Source organism: Trachemys scripta, chromosome 13 (genome assembly GCF_013100865.1).
Source record: "Trachemys scripta elegans isolate TJP31775 chromosome 13, CAS_Tse_1.0, whole genome shotgun sequence".
In the NCBI taxonomy this organism is placed as follows: Eukaryota; Metazoa; Chordata; order Testudines; family Emydidae; genus Trachemys; species Trachemys scripta.
This window is the reverse complement of record NC_048310.1, coordinates 4,749,064-4,772,476: the sequence shown is the minus strand read 5'-3', so window position 1 is coordinate 4,772,476 and position 23,413 is coordinate 4,749,064. Positions and strand designations below refer to the sequence as shown.

At 48.2% G+C, this 23,413-nt stretch overlaps 1 protein-coding gene across 3 annotated transcripts in view; it reads right to left on the bottom strand.

Annotated features, from left to right (window-relative positions):
- Positions 1 to 415, bottom strand: part of ANKRD11 (ankyrin repeat domain 11) — a 217,959-nt gene extending 217,544 nt beyond the window's left edge. Inside the window, exon 1 of one of the 3 annotated variants that reach the window (XM_034788311.1) lies at positions 143 to 415. The gene's annotated coding sequence lies outside the window, so the exon portion shown is untranslated. The remainder of the gene's footprint in view (positions 1 to 142) is intronic. The other 2 variants (XM_034788312.1, XM_034788309.1) reach the window with 2 other exon arrangements.
- Between the last annotated feature and the right edge of the window lie 22,998 nt (positions 416 to 23,413).

Below are 23,413 nucleotides of genomic sequence, written 5' to 3'. Positions count from 1 at the left end.
CCCCCCCCCCCCCCCCCCCCCCCCCCGAGGAGCTGCCCCTTCCCCCCCCGGACTCTTACTGCTCTCCACCCCAAGGCCCGTCTCTCCTGCCCCGAGTTGCTCCCCGACCTCAAACCCCACTAACCCCGGTCCCGGCTCTCACCCGAGGTCCGTGCTGGGCGCGCAGGGCTCGGCCCCTCCTCACACGCCGTCCCCCGGCTGCAGCCTCCCGGGCGAGCGAGGCCTCCGGCTCCTCCAGCCCCGCCGCATAGAGGAGGCGGCGGGCGGGGAAGGGGGGCTCGGGACCCGCCCGGCGGCGGCCCCGGCGCGGGGAAGCGCGGGCGGCTGGGAGCGGCGGCTCGGTCGGGACCCGGCGGTCGCGGCCCGCTCTAGTGCTCGGGGCTGCGGCGGTCGCGGCGGCGCCTCCTCGGCCTGCGCTCCATGGCCCGCCAAGCTCCTTCCTCCCTCGGCGGCTCCGGCCCCCGGCTCGCCAGCGCTGCCAGCCTCGCTCCCACCCGCCGCTGAGACGCGCCTGCCCATTGGCCCGCCGCACCGCGCCGCCCCATTGGCTGGCGGCGGCAGGGAAAGTCCCGCACGGGCTGACACAGGCACGCTGCGCGCGGCGTAAACAGAAGACACCCTCCCCTTAGCGCGCGGGCGCGAGGCGGAGCCTGTTGTTATGCGCGGTGACGGCAGCGGCGGGCAAATCGGCTTGGTTCGTTTATCGTGACGTCTAGGCATCCGATTGGCTGACTTAGGAGAATCACGTGAACGGCCATTTCCGGGGCCGGGCTATGTTGCTTCTGTTCCGCAGTAGCCTTAGAGGCCGTGTCGGCCCGCGGGAGAGGCTGCGCGGGGACGGCTCCCGGGAGCGCCCCGTTCGCAGCCCGCCCCAGGACAGCTGGGCCCGGCCGCTGCGGGCGTGCCCCGCCCCGCCCCTGCCCGGTTCTAGCGCGGCCCCGGGGGCGCCAGGATCTCCGCTCGCTCAGGGGAGGGGCGCCGATCGGCTCCAACGAGATCATTGGCTCCAGGGCCCCGGTCGCTTCCTTCTCTGACCCCCGCCCCTCTGTCTCCGGTAAGGCGCTGCCTGCCCCCGGGGCCGCCCCCAGGCGGGGCACTTAGTGTAGACGGTCGTGCCAGAGCCAGGCCTGGGCTGTGCGAAGAGCGTGCAAAGAGAGGGGCCGGAGACAGCCGCCGAGGAGCCAGTCAGGAAAGGGCTAGGGCCGATCTCCGTGGGGAGGAAAGGAGAGGCCCAGGGAGAACCAGAAGCAACAGCGGAGAGCAGGTCCGGAGCATCACGGGGAACAGCAAAAGGCTGATGGTGAGGACTGGCCAGAGCTGGGGAACGACCTGCTGAGTCGGAGCTCATGCGGGGTCTGGTAGGGATAACCAGCCTGGTAAGGAGAAGGTGAGCCCAGCACAAAAGGGCGGGTGCTGGAGGGTGGATCCCAGGGGTAGGTGGGTAGGAGTGGGTGAGTGGAACACTGTGAAGCTGTCTTGCAGCAGGCCTGAGTGAAGGATTGCAGGCAGCCAAGACCAGAACAAGGGGTTAGTCCTGGAAGTACGTTCACTGGACGGGGGTTGGCCTGGCTGAGTGAAATGCTGCAGAGAGTTACCTAGTGGGAGACCTGACTTGGGGATACCAGAGAAGAGTTGGGGAAAGTGAGCAAATCTGGGAGCTCTCAGATAGATGGCCTGGAGGATGGAGCCCTGGAACAAGGTAGAAAGTCTGGGGATGGAATCTTGGGAGGGTGAACTGGAAATAATAGCCTGGGAGGGAGGGAGCATGAAAAACTGCTGTGATGGTACGTGTTCTAGTTTGGGGTTTTGGAAGAATGGTTTTATCATGAGGATTCTATGGACTACAGAACATGTACAGTACTAAATTATGCCTAGAAGTGAGCTTTTTGGATTGGATACTGTATTCCCTTTATGACTGGACTGAGAGGAAACTGAGGCAAGTGTACTTGTTCTGTGACCTGCTGGAGAGCGCTTGAGGCAGGGATCCACCTATCACGGCAGGTCTCCACTTTTTTATCCAAATCTTGAGACATCGGGATTCATTCTGAGCTCTTGTTTGATCATATTCCATAGTCAAGGCCCTGCAACAGAAAAGGTACTGCCCTCATGTGAGGGTGCTGGGAACTTATTGAGCTATGGTGCTTCTGACTATCACAACTATCACGGTGAGACATGAAATAATGCATCTGAACAAACAACCCAGAACTTTTTTGCAGCCATAACACACTTTAAACTCCTCAGCCATGGCCAAGTCCCAAATTTCTCCCAAACTTAATCTCCCTTTTTCTTCTTGCACATATAACTCGAGGGAACTGCACATATGTTTTCCCCCTTGTAGCTCAGGAAAGGCACCCACTTCTATGCTCCCAGCTCCTCAGCTGTTGCCTCTCTTGGCCGGAGACGCAGGGGTCTCTCTCTTCTCACCAGGGTTTGCTGGGCTACACAGTTCCCTGCCTACATTGAGTTCCCCAGCATGTCAAAGTGCTTAAGCAGGTCTGCTTTGCTTTCTCCACAGAAGTTATAAACAGCATAATCACCTAAAGTTTTAAAATACCACACAGGTTTTCCTAAGCAAGCCCATTTATTCTTAAGGTGAAAGCATTAACAGATATCTTATTAAAATAAAAACCTGCACACATGCTGATTAGCTTACCCCCAACTCCAGCAAGGGTTCTGGTAGGAATCAGTCCCTCAGACCTCACATGGAAGTTTTCCTGTGGTTATTAGTTCATATCATATTTTGCTCAGGACATGAACCCCCATTAATCTGAGATTCTCCCCCTCCCCCTCCATACAAGTGGGGTCTTTGATCCTGTGACCCTGGTAACAAGTAATCATCTGACAATGGGTTTTTCCTCAGGGTGTAGAATCAAAAGTTTGGATCCAGGGATTGGCATCTGTGTTCCCCTTCTTCCGACGTATTTCCTAGAATTCTTGTCTGACACATTGTTTAAAAGAGACCTTTGAAGCACATAACATTTTCCATGGTTTACATGAGTCATGTCTCCCGCTGAGGGACATTACATACGATCCCACGATAAGTCCACGCACTGTTTGTGCACAACTTACTCTTTACCTCATTGTATGTTCCAGTCTTTTTTTATCCTTTATCATCCTATCCATTGTAAATGTGTCTCTGGGTGTCCCCCTTGTCTTAGCTAGTACAGACATTCTGTTTCCAGCCTGCTGATCCCAATACCTTCTGAGTCCTGTCTTCCTGGAAATGAGGCCTCATCCATGCCCAATTCATTATGTCAAGCCCGGCCTACATTTGCACCTAAACTCAGACTGCCCTGCCCATGCCACGATGGCTGTAACTGTTTTGTGTGAGGCTTTTTCATTCCAGTTACACGTGTCAGTCATATAAGGAAAATTGAGACCCTTATGAATCAGAACCTCGATTGGCCACTGAATATGGCTCTTCAGCCATTTCTCCCGCTTCCTTTGGGGATGGAGCAGTTTTCTCTCTCTCGTGCTGGACTGGTCTCCTGCCTTTGTCACAAAGGGTTTGAGGTAGCAACAAAAGCAGGGGATTGCATGCTTGACTGCCACCGCCCTAATGCTGCACTTGGGATTACTGACTCCTGCGGGGCTGATGCTGCATTTTGGTGGTTCCAGCATTACAGTACCAGTGCAAAAATACTACAGTTGCACTGGATGTGGTTATGTGCATGGCTGTAGCAGCACTGAGTCCAGTTATGGACTAGTGTCCCATTGTGCTGGGTGCTGTACAAACAGAGCAAAAAGACAGTCCTAGCCTCAAAGAGCTCACAATCACAGAATCAGACAAGACAACCTGTGGGAAGTACAAAGAAACAGCCAGCCAGCAATGGTCAGCAAGACAGGAAGAGCTCAACAAAACTCTTTTGTATTGTGTATGGGGCTTATTTGTTTCTGACAGAGAGGTTTCGCTTCCACACCTACCTTGCCATGGGATGCATTCATTGCAGCCCCTTTATGATGACAAAGGCAAAGCAGCTGTAAGGCCCCACAGAGCTTATTCCTGGCATAAGAGCTCCAACAGGTATGGAATCAGGGTAACCTTGCCCCCAGAAACTCCCAGCACACAGTTGAGATGGGTGTGGCCAGGGGCAGGCATTCCTAAATATTGGCTGTTTCCTAGGTGTTAAAACCCTTAGTTTTTTTTCAGAGCCAGAGCACAAATTGGGGTTGCTCTGGCTCTGAAATATCAGATGCCTTTATCAGGCTCTGTAGGGATAGGTTAGAGCCTGGGTGTCTGACTGCATTGTTAAGAATTGTTAATTCTTCCATTGACCTAGCTGCATCTACACTGCGAGTTAGGTTGACCTAACTACAGTACTTGGGGGCAATGTTTCTCACATCCTTGAGCGATGTAGCTAGGTTGACCTAATCTTTAAGCACAGGCCTAGTACTGCTTGGCTTCTTAAGACTGTCCTGTCTTACATGAGATAAAAGGACAAAGCCTTACTTCTCTCCCTTCTCCGTAAGATCTAATGAAACGGTCAAAAGAAACAGACTGACTTGTCCTCCCCCCACTAGCTTCTCTTCGACACATTCCACTGTGAAACGCTGTGTCCAAGTTAGATGCCTTCCTCTGCTGCCTTAGGGCTGGTCTATGCTGCAAAGCTAGATCAGCTTAACTACATCGCTCAGGACTGTGAAAAATGTCACGTCCTGTGCAATGTAATTAAGCTGTCCAAAGTCTCGATATGGACACTGCTCGCTTGACAGAAGAATTCTTCCGTTAACCTAGCTACTGCCCCTCAGGGAAGTGAATTTACTACAGCTACAGAAGAACCCCTTCCAATCATCGCTGTAATAAGTGTCAACACTCCAGCCGCGCAGCTGTGCTGCTGTAGCCTTTCTAGTGTATCATACCCTAATGTTCAGTAGTGAGCAAGAAGAGAAATGTCCTTTTTCCCCCTTCATATTCTAAATAGATTTTGCTGGGACAGTTTCCCTGAAAGACGTTAATGTCTTTCACGTCAGAGGTCCTGTATTATGTTGGAAGTGAAAACCTCCTTCTGGGTGGCCCTGACCTTTTTATTTGAACGCCACATATGAAAGCATGAACTGTCCATCTACTGGAAAAGGATTAAAGGTGACCTGTAAAAGAAAGCAAAATCGAGTTTCTTTTGTGTTTTTCCAGAGGGGGGTTTGATATATAAAAAAATCTATATTTGTAATGTGTGGGTTTTTTCCATTAGAACTTTTGGTGTAGTCTCCTTTAGACCCTGTGGATGACTAGGAAGGATTATGCGAGGATTATGACTTCACAATAAATAAAATGTGATCTACTGAGAGAAATGACTGTTCTGGCTGTTTGCTTGCTTTTGTTCCTTCCACGTTAGCTGAAACATTTAGGGGAAAAAAATTCTTTAAGGGTTCAGCTCCCTTACCCTTCAATTAAGGCTTGAGAAAGAACACAATGCATATTTGAATCCCTCCACTAAAAATGGAAGACAAACCTTGACAACCCTAATATGCGGGGGAAGCAAGGAAAAATACTTGGATAAAAATATATATTTAGGCCTACTTTGTACAACACAGGGAAGCAAAAAAGGGCACAAATTCACTCTTCCTTTCACAGGCACCCTTTAAAGAGAAAAGATGCTAGAACATTAGTCTTTACAGATGCCCACTCTCACAATAGGTGGAGTTTTAAAGCCCCAGCTCCTGGAGCCATGGGACTATGTGAGAATCTGTTTTAATTTTAAAAAGAAAAGCAGTTTATAGCCGGAAAATGTGGCTCAAGCACACTCTAAAAGCTCAAAAAAACAGAAGACAAATTTTTAAATTTTTTTTTTTTTTTTAAATGTCATGCATCTGGGTGGCTTCAGTTATGAATTCTAAATGCCTGAGGCTGGCAATACTGAATCTTTGTTATATACACAGATGTTAAGTCTAAATTTTTAAGCCAGTAGACTGATCACAATGGAAATTAGCAAGAAATCTTTCAAGATGCCTGTGTTCTTTCTAAAGGGTTTAATTCTTGAGGATACTCTAATATTTTTAACCAAATTTCCAGAAAACCCCTAACGTGAGCAATCTCCTCAGTCCTGTAGTGAATGGGTATGGAGTTCTACCTCCAAGGCGCTCTCCCCTTACTTTCACCCAAACCCTCCTGCTGAGATTCTCCAGTCTCCAGCTCTCTATCTTCCTCTGAACACCAGTGCAAGGGTGGGCGCAGACCTGAGCAGGAGTAAATCCCATTTGCCAAAGACCAAATAAAACCCCTGCACCCTGTCACAATATATTTCTGTTAAATAATAAATACATTCTGACAAATAACTTCATTAACGCAGTGTTAAATTTGCCTGGTGGTGTCTCGTGCCCTTCCAGAATGTCAATTTCAGCAACACTCAAAACTTCTGAAAATCAGGAAATGAGTTAAAGTAAATGCCCATGCAACCTTAACTCTGGCCCCCTGAAGCTGGCAATAACCACTGTGAATTCTTTTCACACACCCCAGCTGCATTGACTGTGCTAGGTGTAGCTATATTGAATGGTGCAGGGATTAGCTGGAGCATCTTGGCAGACCTGTGATTGTGACACAAGGTGGGTGGGGGGTAGCCCCTCTCCCTGACCCCCCCTCCCCATGTGTGATTGAAGGAAAGAAGTGCATGTGTACCTTGAGAGATTCCAGCATTGCGTTGTGGGGGTGGTGTCAGTAGCAGGGCACAGTTAGGTGGGAGATGTGGGTGGTCTGGGGGGGGGAGGGGTTATGAATGGTAGCAAAAGTAGAGTGTAATGTTAAATGGCATTGTGCATGTAATAGTGAAGGAGTTGTAAAATTTCTGTGGAGTAGGCAAAGTGTTTGCAGGTTGGGCAAATGTTGGTAGATCCTGCTCAGTACAATTCAAAGGCAGTGTGCACATGCACTCTGGGCATAGTGGGGCATCACTCAAAGAGGGCAAAGTAAAGGTTGCACGGCGTGTATCTTAACTGTTGGTTGCCTGGTTTTCAGAAGTTTGATATTTGCTGGGTGGCGTTGTCTGCGAAGGTCTGGGATCCCACCTGGCAACCTTAACTCTGCATCAATTTATTTTTTGTCAGTGAATTTCCAGATTTTTGAAAGAGAGAGAGGTTCTTTAAGGTAGCATGACTGAGGGTTGGGGGTGGGAGCCAGCAATCTGATCATTAGGCATCAATCAGTTTCCTTGGAGAAGGCTGAATAGGGATATGAGGCTAATTATCAGGCTGATGAACCCTGATCAGGCTGATGAACCAATGAGCATCAGCTAAGGGGTATAAAGAAAGAAACAGGAAAGATGCAAAGGGGAGGATCTGGGCTAGGTGAGCACAGTATGTGCTGAGAGCACTGTTCTTCCCTGGCTCCTGTGGGGAGGGGTAAGAAACACTGTCAATACGTTGCTGCATGAGACTGATGAGGATGGAGTGTGCCTGTTGCAGGCCACTATCAGGATTCCTAAGTGCTCCCTCTGTGTTCATTTTGTTATAGTGGAATGAGGATAATGGTTGTGCTCTGAAGCTTTGCTGGGTGGGGGGGGAGAGTAATTGCTAACTGGCCAGTGACAGAAATTTCATCCATGGTCTGTCCCAAAAACTTGACAGTTTATTACATGGTAGATACAGTGACTTTAAACATGGGAGAGAAGACTTGTGTTTGTCTCTCTCTCCCCTGCCACTTACACTATTCCTCCCCCTGCAACATATAACTCTGCCACCATTTCCATCTCACCCTCCCCTTCTGGTCCCATTAAGCCATCAGCACTTTGGAAGCCAGCCATAAATAAATATGCTAGAATCTGTTAACTTTAAGAAAAGCTCTTTGTTTTTCCCCAGGGGGCTGTATCTAGGGTTGCCAGGTGTCCGGTTTTGGACTGGAACACCTGATCGAAAAGGGACCCTGGCAGCTCTAGTCAGCACTGCTGACAGGCCATTAAAGGTCCAGCTGGTAGCACAGCAGGGCTGGCAGGCTCTCTACCTGGCTCTGAGTGGCTCCTGGGAAGCAGCTGGCATGTTCAGCTCCTAGGCAAAGGAGCGGCCAGGGAGGTTCCATGTGCTGCCCCCACCCACATGTGCTGTCCCAAGCACTGGCTCCACAACTCCCATTGGCCAGGAACCAGGGCCAATGGGAGCTGCAGGGGTGGCACCCATGGACAGGGGCACTGTGCAGAGTCCCCTGGCTGTGCCGCCGCCTAGGAGCCAGAGGGACATGATGCCGCTTTCCAGAAATGTGTGAGGTAAGCACCACCTGGACCTCGCACACCAACCCCCTGCCCCAGCCCAGAGCCCCCTGATGTACCCAGAACCTCTCATTTCTGGCCCCAGAGCCCACACCTCCGGCCCAGCACCCGTACCTCAGCCTGGAGCTCCCTCCCACACTCCAAACCCTTAGCCTCCAGCCCCATCCTGCACCCCAAACCCTTCATCCCTGGCCCCAGCCCAGAGCCCTCACCCCCACCCTGGGCCCCAACCCCCTGCCCCAGCCCAGTGAAAATGAGCATGTGAGCGAGGGTTGGGGAGGGTGAACGGAGGGGGTAGGGAGTGGAGGCAGGACCTTGGAGAAGCAGTGGGACATGGGTGGGGGCATGGGCAAGGCAAGGTTATTCAGTTTTCTGCTATTAGAAAGTTGGCAACCCTCCCTGTATCTCAAGAACCTCTTGCAGCAAATTTTCAGACAATTTGAATAAACATGCATAAAGCTAATTAAGTATTTTAGGAAAAAGTATGAGTGACTATGATGTGGTTCAGTCACAGAGACACCGTTGGGACGGTTACCTGATGTGCTGAGACTACCTCTGAGCCTGTATTCTCTGACAGTTTGGGCCTTCAGAACCCTGCCTTGTTGAGCCAGACATGCAAGCCTGCTGCAACACAGACCTGGGGTCTGAACCACACCCCCAAAGCTGCAGACTTAACCGAAAAGAGCTTAAGAAGTGCTCCCGTCTCCAGCACCCAGACACCCAGCTCTCAATGGGATCCAAACCACAAATAAATCAGTTTTACTCTGTATAAAGCTTATACAGGGTAAACTCATAAATTGTCAGTCTATAAAACTGATAGAGATATGCACAGCTGTTTGCTCCCCCAGGTATTAATCACTTACTCTGGGTTAATTAATAAACACAAGTGATTTTATTAAGTATAAAATTAGGATTTTAGTGGTTTCAAGTAATAACACACAGAACAAAGTAAGTTACCAAGCAAAATAAAACAAAACATGTAAGTCTAAGCCTAATACATTTAAGAAACTGAATACAGGTAAATCTCACCCTGAGAGATGTTCCAATAAGCTTCTTTCACAGACTAGACTTCTTCCTAGACTGGGCCCAATCCTTTCCCCGGTACAGTCCTTGTTCCAGCTCAGGTGGTAATTAGGGGATTTCTCATGACTGCTGCCCCCTTTGTTCTGTTCCATCCCCCTTTATATCTTTGGCACAAGGTGGGAATCTTTTGTCTCTCTGGGTCCCCACCCCTCCTTCTAAATGGAAAAGCACTAGGTTTAAGATGGATTCCAGTACCAGGTGACATGATCACATGTCCTGTGAGACCCCCTACTCTCCATTCTTTCCAGTCTGACTCACAGGAAGGCTTATAAGTAAACAGAGCTATTTACAACCAATTGTCTTGGTTAATGGGAGCCATCAAGATTCCAAGCCACCATTAATGGCCCACACTGCATACTTAGAATAGCAGTTCAGAGTAATGCTTCAGATACAAGAATGATACATTCATACAAATAGGATGAACACACTCAGATTATAAACTTTGTAATGATACCTTACAAGAGACCTTTTGCATAAAGCATATTCCAGTTACATTATATTTACACTCATAAGCATATTTCCATAAACATATGGAGTGCAACGCTACAGTGACCACCAGCAAGAGTTGGTGGCTGTACTCTGAGGACACCAAAAATTTTGTCCTGAGAACCTCTGCTTTAGACAGAAAAGTCTTTGCAATCTTAACTGTAGCAGAACTGGCTCTCCATTATAATATGAAATGAATTTTCATCAACTGCTTTGCTGTAGCCAAATCCCCAGCACAGGATAATCCTGGGAACACCAGTGACTTTGAGAGGTTTTAAGTGACCCATTCATCTCAAGGTGATAGTCTCAGTTGAATGAGAACACCCCACAGAGATTAAACAATAGCTCTGAGATGTGTGAAATAGTCCATTCACCTCATTGGGTGTTCCCATCCCCAGTGCTTGAGGCTGTTGTATGCATCAAGCATGCCTGTTCTTAACTCCTCATCTAGAGAATGTGGGTTTCCTGGAATACTGGCTCACATGGGGGCAGGGAGAGAGGCTCAGATCCCAACTTCAACCTGTGGAGAATGAAGAGAGGTGCTAAACCACCCTTGGAGCAGGCCCCCAAGAGCCCAGATGCCACATGAAAGGGGTAGGGAAAAAAGCTCAGACACCCCCAAAAGGACAGGGGGCCCCAAATCCCAATTTCCACATAGGAGGAGAGAATGTAGGTTTGACAGGTGACCCTGACCTAACCTCATGTTACCCTTCTGTGTCTCTCCCTCTCCCAATAACTGACATCCCTGACCTGAGCCCTCCAGCCTCTCTCCCTTTCCCTCCCCCATTCCCATTAATCCCCTCCACTCTCTGTAGCCCCAAACTCCTCTCCCCCCAGTTCTCCCTCCCCTCCCAGCAAGCTTAATTGTTTTTACCATTGTATCATATAATCTGCACTGGGTGTGAATCATGACGACTATTAAGTTTGCTAATAAAGAAAAGGCCCATGAGGATCAGAGGACTAGTAAAAGTAGAACATCAAAAGGGCCGAGAGTGAAAGTTGAGCATCTGAGAGCAGAAGAGATTTTTGCTTTTAATTTATAACGCCTTATGTTAACAACTATTGAACTTCAATGCCTAATTCACATTAGCTGAACGCAGAGAGGCTGCTCCTGGGGAGAGGTGTTTGGGTCAGCGGTGTAGGCTAAAATAGTGCTTGTGGTACTGTGAACAAGAGAAGCTGTTACAACACAATGTACCTGTTTCCATACCCTACACGCTATTGCAAGAACTTTTGTACAAAGTGTGCCTTTATGAGACATCATTTGAAAACTCATAATTTGCTAGTCAATACGGTCCAGATAAAATGTGTAGCAACAACATATGTGAAGTTATAAGATTCCACTATATGGTGATCTTAACACATGTTCCAAACTGAGGTTGATAAACAGGTTGGTCTCAAACAAAGGAATGGGTGCGCTGCTTAATTTGCATTTAAGCAGCAAACAGTCATCAAGCAGGAAGGGAAACAAAAGAAGCTCCAACAGGTGAAGAAAATGTAGCAGGGAACATTCCTTCCTGTGGTCTGTCTCTTGAATCTCATCTGGAAACTTTTCCAAGGAGGGGACCGACACGATAAAAAGGAGGGACAAGCACCCCAAGGCACCCCATCTCCCTCTCTCTCTGCCCATTGATTCACTGCACCAGGAGGGACAAAGAAAAAAGCCATTGAATGGGAGAAGGGGTCTTGAGCTAAGAAGTTTGGTCAGTAAGATTGCTGAGAACATGTGGTGAAAGAACTGCTCTGAAGTTAACAGTTCGTTAGACATGAGTTGCATTTTATCTTTATTGTTCTTGTAACCATTTCTGACTTTATGCATCATTACTCTTACTCACCTAAAATCTATCTCTTTGTAGTTAATAAACTTGTTTTACTGATTTCAGTGTGTTTAAATTGAAGTGTTTGTGAAACTCCATTTATGGTAATAAGATGTGTACCTATTATTTCTTTTAAACAAATACAGACGCTACATGAGTTTGTATTGTCCAGGAGAGGGCTGGGCAATACAAGACACATTTGTGAGGGGAAATCTAAGCCTGGGAATGCTTTGGGGTCACCTTGAAGGATAACCAAGGCTGGTGAGAGCCAAAGTGTGGCTGGCTGGAGCGCGCACACACACACACACACACACATGATTGACTTACATGCTGGAGGCTGTTTGTGTGCAGTCTAGACTGGAGGCTACAGCACCAAAGCATTGTAAATGGCCCCCTAGGTTAGAGGGCAGGGGTGATACAGCTACTCATTAGTCTGGATTGTACCATGGGTCTGTCACAGCTTTTCCTGCTCTTTGATTCCTTCTTTGTTCCTACACAGGACTAAACACCTGATTATAACAAACTTCTATGGTGAACTGGAAAATCACAGGGTCCCAAACTTTGACTAACTGCTCGGGTTGACAGGGGACAACAGCACCATCGTGGGGTATGCTAGTTGTCCTTTTTCTCATCAGGTTGAAAAGGGAGGCCAAGGAAACAGACCTTTCTCCCATCTCCCACTCTGAAAGGTGGTCTCTCTGTATCTGGGATGAGGCACATGGGCCAGGGGTGTTTCTGTTCAGTAGATAAATTGGGGGTTTCAGGCTCCAGTCCAGCACCTTTCACCAGTAGTAAATACACTTTTTTTTTTTTTTAATTGCGATATTATTCAATGTCGTCATAGCTGGAGCATATCCCAGCTTGGCCAAGTCTGGATCAGGTTATATTCATCTTCTCAGAGTATTGGATACACTCCCAAAGGAAAGTCTTACCAATCCAAGGGCAGGGAATGAAGTCACCTTTTCCAAGGTTACATTTCATACACAGAGGGACGAAAGTACTTGCAAATTTGTAATCTAAACAATACATCATCAGATCTATTGAATTCTAGAGTTGTAATTAAGACATTTTGGCTCCTGAATACATCTTATCAGGCTAATAATATATCTTGGATATTCATCTGGGACATATTAGCCAAGGTTTCTTGCATCTCCCTCTAATTGTACCCTACTTTGTGCTAGGCACGGCAAAAGGGAGTATCTCGTTTCTTTGTACTGGCTTCTTATAGTTCCTCTCCCAGCTGATGATTGATGATATTGCTTTGAGAGAGAGTTTGACTTAGGTAGGGGAGCAGGAGTTCAAGCATCACAACTCAACTACACATTATGTTGGTAAATAAATAGTTCCTGAAGCAGAGAAGATTGTTTCAAGCCTCTCTGGACACGTAGACTATTGCATCAGGGCTAAAATCTTTTGGTATGGGAGAGGCTGAGTTTGGCCCATTCTGTGGGTGTGTTGGTGCTTCAAGCTGGAGGTGCAATTCACACTCATGCCAGCTCTTATTCAGCTGGCATGTTAAACATAGCTTAACACGGCAGTGGGGTGAGCTGTTACCCAAAATTGGGCCAGCTAGTAAGCTGAGGGAGAACTAATGACCCACCAGAGTTTGGCAGAAAGCAGCACGTTTATTATACTGATAGCTAAGCTCAAAAGAAAGGGAGACGGGGGGTCACACTCGCATACTCACACTCCCAGGACAGGCACGGTACTGGAGATGTCAGGATCCTTCAAGGTAAGTGTCCCACAGCGCAGCAATGGACGGTACGATGAAGGTAAGTCTTCCCCAATGCAATGCGGCGAACCACTGGCCAGGCAGTCCAGGCGAAGGGCCTTCACAGGAGGTACAAGCTTGTGAGTGCACTGCTGAGCACATGGCCCCTTCCCCTTTTAAGGGCCTGCTCCTCATGGCCTGCGACTAGAGATGACTTGGCTGCGTCTGGTTGGTCACGCTCCACCTCGGGCAGCGTCCATGCATTGGGTGTGTAAGCGCTGCCTAATTAGAGTCCCAGACACCTTGTCTACCTGGGAGCTCTTCTGATCTTCCAGCTGTTCAACCAGCCCATTCATCCCACAAGCATTCCAGGAGGGAGGGGGAAAGCCACTTCACAGGTATTCAAAGAGGGAGAGGAGACAAAAGGGGGAGGGGGAAGTGTAACAGACCTTTTGAGCATACAGAGCATAGTTATACATAGCATACAGATCACTGCTGCTCCCACACTATCCATCCCAACTACAGACGTAGCCTCTCTCAGGGGTGCATGCTCAGAGCGGCTAGCCCCTCCTGCTGCTTGTGCTGCCACATCTACGTTTGATTTTTAGCATACTAGCTCAATGAGAGCTAGCGGGAATATCTTCTCAAACTGAGAATCACCCCTAGTTCCAAATGTAGTCAGACCCTGTGTAATTCGCCAAATTATGCTCCACTGTGATTGCAGGGGGGCCAGGGAGAGCAGTTGTTTCTCAACCTGGGTGCCAAATCCTAACAAACACAGCCTTAGCTAACCTGGTGCAAACTTGTGTGTAGACAAGGCCTAATGAAACTGGCAGATCCCCCTAATGTAGCTGCACTTAAACCTGCTTAATCCTTCATTATATCCATTTAGCTGAAGTCAGTCATGTCTAAAAACAGAAGTTGCCCTAGTTTACTTAAAATCTATTTTAAAATCAGTTTAGTTAAACAGCGACAGAGTCCTGTGGCACCTTATAGACTAACAGAAGTATTCGAGGATGAGGCCCTCTTCGGTGTAGATGTCTTCGATCTACACCCAAGAGGGCCTCATCCTCCCTGACTGAACTAACCCTGTTATCTCCAGACTGATTCTTGCCTGCATATTTATACCTGCCTCTGTAAATTTCCACCACATGCGTCTGACGAAGTGGGTATTCACCCATGAAAGCTTATGCTCCAATACTTCTGTTAGTCTATAAGGTGCCACAGGATTCTTTGTCGCTTTTTACAGATCCAGACTAACACGGCTACCCCTCTGATACTTTAGTTAAACAGCGCATCTTGTGTGTGTAACCCAGGGCCTAACTTGCCAACACATGATAAATTGATGTAAGCAAGGTTTTCAAATGGTTTTAAGGGAGTCTGCATTAGGAGGGTGTACTGCTTTAACTCGATTGTGTTTTGTCATTTTGTTTTAAATCAGTTTAGTTAAATGACTGCACTTTTCCACTGTAGATAAGGCCTGGGGAAAAGACCCCTCACCAATCTTGCCTTCACTATCCCCTCCCCCTTCACTTTTCGTTCCATTTAGCTGATTTCCCCCTTCCCCAAAGTAGACCCACCTTCCTCACCCCCCATAAAAATGGAACTAATATGCCATTTGCCACTATTGCATAGCTTGCTGTTTGTGTTCTTCCCCCTCCCCCACCCTGGGTCTGTCTTGTCTATTTAGATGGGAAGGTCTGCTATTGTCTGTCCAGTACCTAGCACAATGGGGTCCCAATCATGGGGGGTCCTTAGGCACCACCATAATAACCATGATTAATTAAAAGATGTTGTTTTTCAATGGAGTTAGCTAACATGATTAGCACTTAGTAGAGGTTCCATTTAACACCTTTTAAATTCATGTTAACTGGTCACAATGTACCTTGGGGGAGCCTCACACCTTGGTTAACATTTTTAAAAACATGAATTATTTTCTTAATCTAGACAAGGCCAGAGTTTAAACCCCTCACCTCTGTGTCAAATCTAGTCTCGGAGAGCCCGAGGAGCAGGAACCTGCTGTTTCGTGACCCTGGGTTTCGGTCTCACAACTTATCATATACCCGCTGCGGTGATAGCAGCTCTGTCCGCCCACTATGGATTAATTGAGTTTAATTAAGCTGTTTGACAGTTAGGCCAGTGATACAAACAGACTTCCAGGCATAAGGAGGATATTAATACACTAACAGACCTTGCTAAGTAGAAGGTTCACAGAGACACATCTGAGGGGTAGATGACAATTAACGTCCTAAGACACACTTCCAAAAAGGGAGTGTTAATTCAGACACCAGTGAGCAGAGGGAGATCCTTTGAAAGATTACTATTACTACTATACTTTTACATATCACTGTAACCTTTCATTAAAAAGATGTTGGAGACAGACGAGACAGGTGAGCTTGGACTAAGGAGAACTCTGGGCTGGAGAGAGAGAAATCTGGAGTCTCACCAAAACAGAGGTGAGAAGAAACCATGGCAGTGAATGAAGTCCTCCAGGGAGCAAGTGTAAAGGGAAACAAGCACAGACCCCTGACAAATTGGAGAAATGGGCTGAGGTAAACAGGATGAAGTTTAACAAAGACAAATGCAAAGTGCTCCACTTAGGAAGGAAAAATCAGTTTCACACATACAGAATGGGAAGAGACTGTCTAGGAAGGAGTACAGCAGAAAGGGATCTAGGGGTTATAGTGGACCACAAGCTAAATATGAGTCAACAGTGTGATGCTGTTGCAAAAAAAAGGCAAACATGATTCTGGGATGCATTAACAGGTGTGTTGTGAGCAAGACGCGAGAAGTCATTCTTCCGCTCTACTCTGCTCTGGTTAGGCCTCAGCTGGAGTACTGTGTCCAGTTCTGGGCACCGCATTTTAAAAAAAGATGGAGAAATTGGAAAGGGTCCAGAGAAGAGCAACAAGAATGATTAAAGGTCTTGAGAACATGACCTATGAAGGAAGGCTGAAAGAATTGGGTTTGTTTAGTTTGGAAAAGAGAAGACTGAGAGGGGACATGATAGCAGTTTTCAGGTATTTAAAAGGGTGTCATAAGGAGGAGGGAGAAAACTTGTTCACCTTAGCCTCTAAGGATAGAACCAGAAGCAATAGGTTTAAACTGCAGCAAGGGAGGTCTAGGTTGGACATTAGGAAAAAGTTCCTAACTGTCAGGGTGGTTAAACACTGGAATAAATTGCCTAGGGAGGTTGTGGAATCTCCATCTCTGGAGATATTTAAGAGTAGGTTAGATAAATGTCGATCAGGGATGGTCTAGAAAGTATTGGTCCTGCCATGCGGGCAGGGGACTGGACTCTATGACCTCTCGAGGTCCCTTCCAGTCCTAGAATCTATGAATCTATGAAATAGCCATAGAGCAGGGGAGGAAGACGATGTACTGAAAGTGATACTGAAGGACCAGCTAGCAAAATAGGACAACCACAAAGATTCTGGATGGGAGACAAGGGCCATGTGTATGCCTTGGGTGCCAGAAATATGCTACTGTAACTCGTAGTGTAGACACAGACTACAATAACGGAAGGGTTTTTTCCATCACTGTTTAAACTCCAGCTCCCCAAGCAACGGTAGCTAGTTGACAGAAGCATTCTTCCACTGACTAGGTGAGTGGTTCTCAAATTTATTTGATCGAGTCCCCTTTGTGTCTGAAGTCGTTCATGCCTCCCTCCCACAAGTACATATTCTGCCACCCAGCTCTGAAGGCAGAGCGGAGAGCCGCTGCTGCTGCTGGCGGGGCACCCAGCTCTGAAGGCAGTGCCACACCAACAGTGGTGGAGAAGTAAGGGTGGCAATGTGAAAAGTGATATTTGGCAATATCACTTTTCACAGCAGACTTAGCACCCCATTACCACCCTTACTTCTGCATTGCTGTTGCCACCCCAGGGCTGACAGCCAGAACCCAGCCATCTACAGGTAAGGGATTGGGCAGGGGGAAGAAGGAGAGCACAAACCTGGATGGTAGGGCTCTTGCTGTCCCCTTTATCCCTACTTCCCAGGTGTGCACAGTCTTCTGCACAAGCCCCAGCCACCCAGAGCTCTAACACACAGCTCGCGCCTCCCATGACACATTCCCACGCCTGCCTTGGGAGGCCCGCCCCATAGGTTAAGAACTACTGACCTAGCTGCATCTACACTGGGGGTTAGGTCAGTAAAGCTATGACACTCAAGACTGTAGCTGTGTCACCCTACGTTTTAAGCGTAAGCCAGACCCGAGTTTCAAGGAAAATGGAGCGATCAACCATGTCAAAGAGCAGATAGAATGAGTGAATAAGTATAATGAAGAGACCTACAGGCCTGGTCTACATTACAAAGGTAGGTTGACATGTCCCACATACGTTGACCTATTTGTGCATATGGCTATGCTCAAATTTGTCTCTGGCCAACATCAATGTCCTGTTACAGTGATGCAGTAACACCACCATCCCAAATAGCGTAGAACCACAATCAACCAACTGAGGTCCACACCGTGAGTGTAGACACTGCATGACCTGTGTCGACCCTAACAGTCCTCCAGCAGCTATCCCACAATGCCCCAGTCCCCATAATAGTGACCACTCTGCTCATGACTTTAAACTCCATTGCCTAGGGGTCAAAAAGACAGAAAACCAACCCCCCTTTAAAAATCTTGAGTATTTTTGAAATGCCCTTTCCTGGTTGCCAGGCTTGGTGAGCACACCTAGCAGTTCACTTTTGTTGTCTGCATCCAACTGATCACGAGTCCACGCCCACACTGGGGTAGGCAGGAGTATTGAATCACCTGTGCCACCACAGCTATGGACCACCCATAGAAACGTGGACATCTACGAGCAGACTGGATGGGGGATGCAGGCAAAGGAGTATAACAGGGATCAGCAGCAGTCCTGCATGAAGGCAAAGGAACTTCACCCTGGCCTTGTGGTGTTCCTGGTGGGTAACAAGAAATCTGGTGCTGCCCCACAGACCTCACACTTTTACAATGAATTGCATACCATCCTTCGGAAAGGTCCTACCAGCGATGGGCAGACCTCTCTGGATTCTTCAGGAGACTGCTCCCATGAACAGCGAAGGTGGGGGTGGGGGTGAATGGGGGGGCATGGTGAGGTATTTCAAGCATGCCACAAGCCAGGACCTGTTTGAAATTCCACAGGAATTTAGTGCAGATGAGCCTGATGATGAAGAGGAAGGGAGCTCAGGTAAGCGTGAGCATGCATGCATTTTCTTTCCAATGTTTTATTTGCTTTTCCTTCCTCTCCCTCTCCCACCCCCATTTAAAGATGTCGCCCAGCCCACCGCCAAGTGTGCAAGACAAAAGTATTGACTTTTCATTGCTTTACTGATTTACTTGAGAAACTAAAAAGTTAGGAAGTACATTCAAAACAAATTCCTGAACAGTCCTATGGCAGTCCAATTCCATGATCCACGTTGATTCAGTGTCCTGTACTCGGGCAGACATAGGACAACCAGAGGTAGAGTCATCATCTGTTTTTCATTCCCTTGTTGGGCTAGGCAGGAGGGTGCTGGGGGATAAGATGGAGCAGTCTGTTTATGTGACTAGGGATGTCCCTTTTTAGCCTCTTGAGAGATCTTGACTTTCACGGAGATACTCTGCAATCCTCTCCTGAACGTGTCTAGGAAGGGTAGTCTTATTTCTCCCTGGGCAGTAAGGCACTTTCCCATGACACACTGCGAAGAGTTCAGTTGGCAAACGGGCTAATAGCATACAGGACTAGGTGGTTTCGGGACATCAATATCATCTGCATTCTCTGCGCCTTGTGATCCTCAGAAGTGAGATAAATCAGCTAAAATTACCACTGCCTGTAGAAAATAGTGCCAATTTTCAGTGCCATTGTCCTATACTCATGGAATAGGGGCCAGAATTCTATAACTTCATGCAACAGAATACCCCTCTCAGCCAGTCCTTGCCAGGCCATACTCATCATGGTTGGAGCTGGAGAGTGGTGCTGTACTGAGGTGCTCCAAAGCTGAACTGCCAATAAGCATTTCTCAGAAGTATTTATGGGACTTAAGGGAAGGGAGTTTGGAAGCTTATCTTTCTTGTAAATCTAATGGAGCAGGTGTCTGTTTTTATCAGCAGCTTTTAGTGTGGAGCCTGACTCCAAGGAGGAGGAGAAGGAAGAACATGCCCTCCATAGTGCTCTGCGAGATCCTATAGGCGAGTGCTGCAGCAGCCTGTGAACAAGGGCTTGGCGGGCCAATATGACCAAGAGCCTAGAGAAAGACAAAGCACAGGCAAAAGGCCTAGGAATCCCAGGAGGACAAGGAGCAGGAAATGCACCAGGACATAATGGGGCTTCTCAGGCAACAAACCCAAATGCTGCAGACTCTGGCTGACCTACAGGCCCAAAAATCCTTGGCTCACCAGCTTTTGCATCCCTTGTAGAACCATGGTCGGTGCTCCCTACACCCAGGGCCAGATTAAGGCAGGGACTTTAGGGGCTGCAGCCCAGGGCCCCAGCTCAAGAGGGTGCCCCGCAAAAATAAATCACAGGCAGCCATCTCTGGGCCACTAAAAGGGGTGCTCAGGTTGGCTGCCTGCCCTGGCCACACGCCGCTCCTGGAAGTGACTGGCTGCTGGCACGTCTTTGCAGCCCCTGGGGGGGGGGGGGGGGGGGCGGCGGGGGGCCCCCCCCTCCCCAGCACCGTCCTCACAGCCCCCATTAGCCGGGAACCAGACATTAGGAGCTGCAAGGGCGGTGCTTGCGAGCACAGGCAGTGCATGGAGACATGATGTCCCCTCCCCCAGGGGCCACAGAGACATGCCAGCAGCCAGCGGCTCCCAGGAGTGGTGTGGGGCCACAGCATGCAGGCAGCCTGTCTGAGCCCTGATGCACCGCCGGCCGGGAGCCGCCTGTGGTAAGCAGCTCCTGGCCAGAGCCTGCACCCCACACCCCCACCTGCACCCCAATCCCCTGCCACAGCCCAGAGNCCCTGCCACAGCCCAGAGCCCCCTCCTGCACCCAAACTCCCTCCCAGACCCCACACCCCCACCTGCACCCCAATCCCCTGCCCCAGCTCCCTCCTGCACCAAACTTCCTCCCAGCAAAAAAAGACTTGTATACGGGGCCCAAAGGGGAGTTAATCCAGCCCTGCCTACACCCCCAACATACCATATGGCAGCATGGACTGCATCTTTTTCACCCCTACTACTCCACGCCACAGGATAACAAGGGAAACCACAATTTCACAGACTCTGACCTGTGAAAACCACATTGGTGTATGTGTAGCCACAGCAACCTGCACTGAACTACCTTTCTGTTTACACAAATGGACAAAAATGTTTGCTTCCTTTTCAATTGGAGATTTAAAAAGTTTCAACCCATTAAGTTGTGTTTGTTTTCATTTTGATTTTGTGCACTGAATTTTTGCACTCAACAAAGTTGTATTTTTGGAGACTCAAAGTATCCTTATCAGAATGCACAGAAGAAGCCAAGAAATGAAACAATTCTCAAACGGACACCAAGCACCACAGTCGCAAAGCAATACCACCAGGAAAACACCCAGGACCCAGCCATGTTTATACATGAACAGCAAGCATCACACAATTCATAGTGGCATGCAAAGCCCCAGGCCCAGCAGTATTTATAATCTGCAGCAAGCACAACAGAACAGATACCAGCAGCCAAGAACCAAAAAATACCCGGTTTAAATTATGCAAGACAGACACGGTCTCAAGACAGCAAGAGAGAACGCTACTGTGGCTGACTGAAAACAAACTTTTAAAGCTTCCCTCAAACAGAGCTCCAGGTTGGGCTCCTCTAATAGCCTTGGTGTTTGGATATTCAAATTTAGCAGAAAGGTGGTCAACCTTGCCCCTCCACCCTGGTGGTAGCTTCCCCCCTTTGCCTCACATATATTATGCAGTACACAACAGGCAGCTATAACCATTGGGATGTTTTTCTCCCTGAGACCTAATCCAGTGAGTGACCCTACAATCTACCAAAGCTCATTCAACAGTCATTCCGCACCTACTGAGCCAGTAGTAGAATCTTTCCTTGGTGCCATCAAGGTGGGCAATGTACAGCTTCATGCATCAGGGAATCAAGGGGTCAGCTGGACCTCCAGCACCACTGTCCCCATTTCCACATCACCAATGTTAATCAACCACCCAGGAAAGAATGTCCCTGCCTGCAGCTTTCTGAACAATTCTGTGATCTTAAAGATGTAAGCATCATGCACATACCAACCTTCATTGATATCAGTGAAGCATCTCCAGGGATCCAATAGCACTTGCAGAACTATAGAAAAATAGGCCTTTCTGTCAATGTATTCTGTAGCAAGGTGGCTGGCACCAAGATAGGGATGTGTATTCTGTCTATTCCCCCACCACAGATGGGAACCCCATTTTTGCAAATCCATCCACCATTTCTTGCATATTGCTGGGAATCACAGTCCTGCACAGCATTCAATGGCCTTACACACTTGGATGACAATGGCCCCCATTGTGGATTTTCTAACTTCAAAATGATTTCCCACTGACCAATCGCAATCCAGTGCTTTAAGCTTCCAGAACATGATCACCACTACTTCTCCACTGTCAATGAGCTCTCATTCTGTCCCTGCGCACTGGAGGGCTGGGGTGAGCATGGCACAGATCCAGGAATGTGGCCTTTTGCATCCAAAAGTTCTGCAGCCACTGCTCATTGTCCCAAATCTGCATTATGTGCGATCGCACCAGTCAGTGCTGGTTTCTTAGGCTCAGAAGAAATGCTCCACAGTCTGCAGCTGCTCCATGCATGTCACAAGCAATCTGGGATTTTATTTTTTTTTTTTTGCTATGATCTCTCCTCAGAGATATCCTCATCTTCCTCATTGTGGTCCCAGCTGTTGCAGTGCTCCCTGAAGGTCTGCAGGGGGTCTGGAACAATTTGTATAGTTGGGGTGCTGAGAGCCATTGAACCAAACTGTAAACCCTGTATATAATGGAAGCCACTTCAAGCCACTCCCCTATGAAGGTCTGCAAATACAGAAGAATTGTGTCCTGTATTTACAATGGTCATAAGAATAGTGCTGAACTATGCAGGTTCCGTGCTTTGTTTAGGGATAGCAGACAGAAAAGCACTGCACAGGATTGTGTGATTTTTAAAAAAAAAAAAAAAAAAAAAAAAAAAAAGAAAAGAAAAGAAAAAGCACTAAAATTATGGGCTGTGAAAGGTATTATGGGATGGAGAAAGTTGCATGCTGGGAACTTAAGCCCTAGCTCTCAGCAACCCCTGGGTGAATCATTAGTATCCCCCAAAACACTGCAAAAAAGTCCCAAAAGGCATTGCGCCAGACAGCACAGCTTGGCACACAGGTATACTTACCCATGGTCCATCACCAATGCAAGCAGCCAAGAATGCATGCACCCAAGTAATATCCAAACTTCTGTACTGTATCCTACCAGAACTTGTGCTGACCAAAGGTTGTAGGGGAGACATGGCCTCTGACTTGGAAAAGAGGCAATTCATTTCAGTGGAGCAAAGAAAGTGAAGAGAGACAGAGAAGGGGGTAAGAGAAGCCCATGAGAAGAGACAGCCTACACAAAGTGCTTAGCAACAAAGGGAAGGAGATTGGCTTTTAGGCTAAAGGAAAACAGGAAAATTAAGCACAGAAGGGAAGGATCCAGAAGAGAGAAAACAACAGATTGAGTTTGACTGATTGACAAGGAAGGAAAAATCACCGTCAACAGACTAGCTATGCTGGCAAAAGAACCCAAGTGTAGAAGCATTTAGACAGCAATAAAGCCTTTTTGCCAGAACAGCTTATTCCTTTCTGGGAACTGGTTTACGCGATAATGGCAAAAGCACTCCCTTGCCATATAAACTGCATGGTCCCGAGAGGTTTGCTGCTGCAGCTCTCCCAGGAGATCTAGGCTGGTATGGAAGCCGGGATGGATGCTAAGGGATGGATCACTCCGTGATTACCTGGTCTGTTCCTTCCTTCTGAAGCACCTGGCTTCGGCCAGTCAGCCGACAGGATACTGGGCGAGATGGACCTTTGGTCTGACCCAGCCTGGCCGATCTTATGTTCAAAACCAATCCATGAAAATCCGTTTTACGGGGGTGGGACACTTGGAAAGAACCTGAGCTGCCCGGCGCTGCGGGGGGGGGGGGGGAGTGTGTGTCAAGGCCTGAGCTGCTCGGC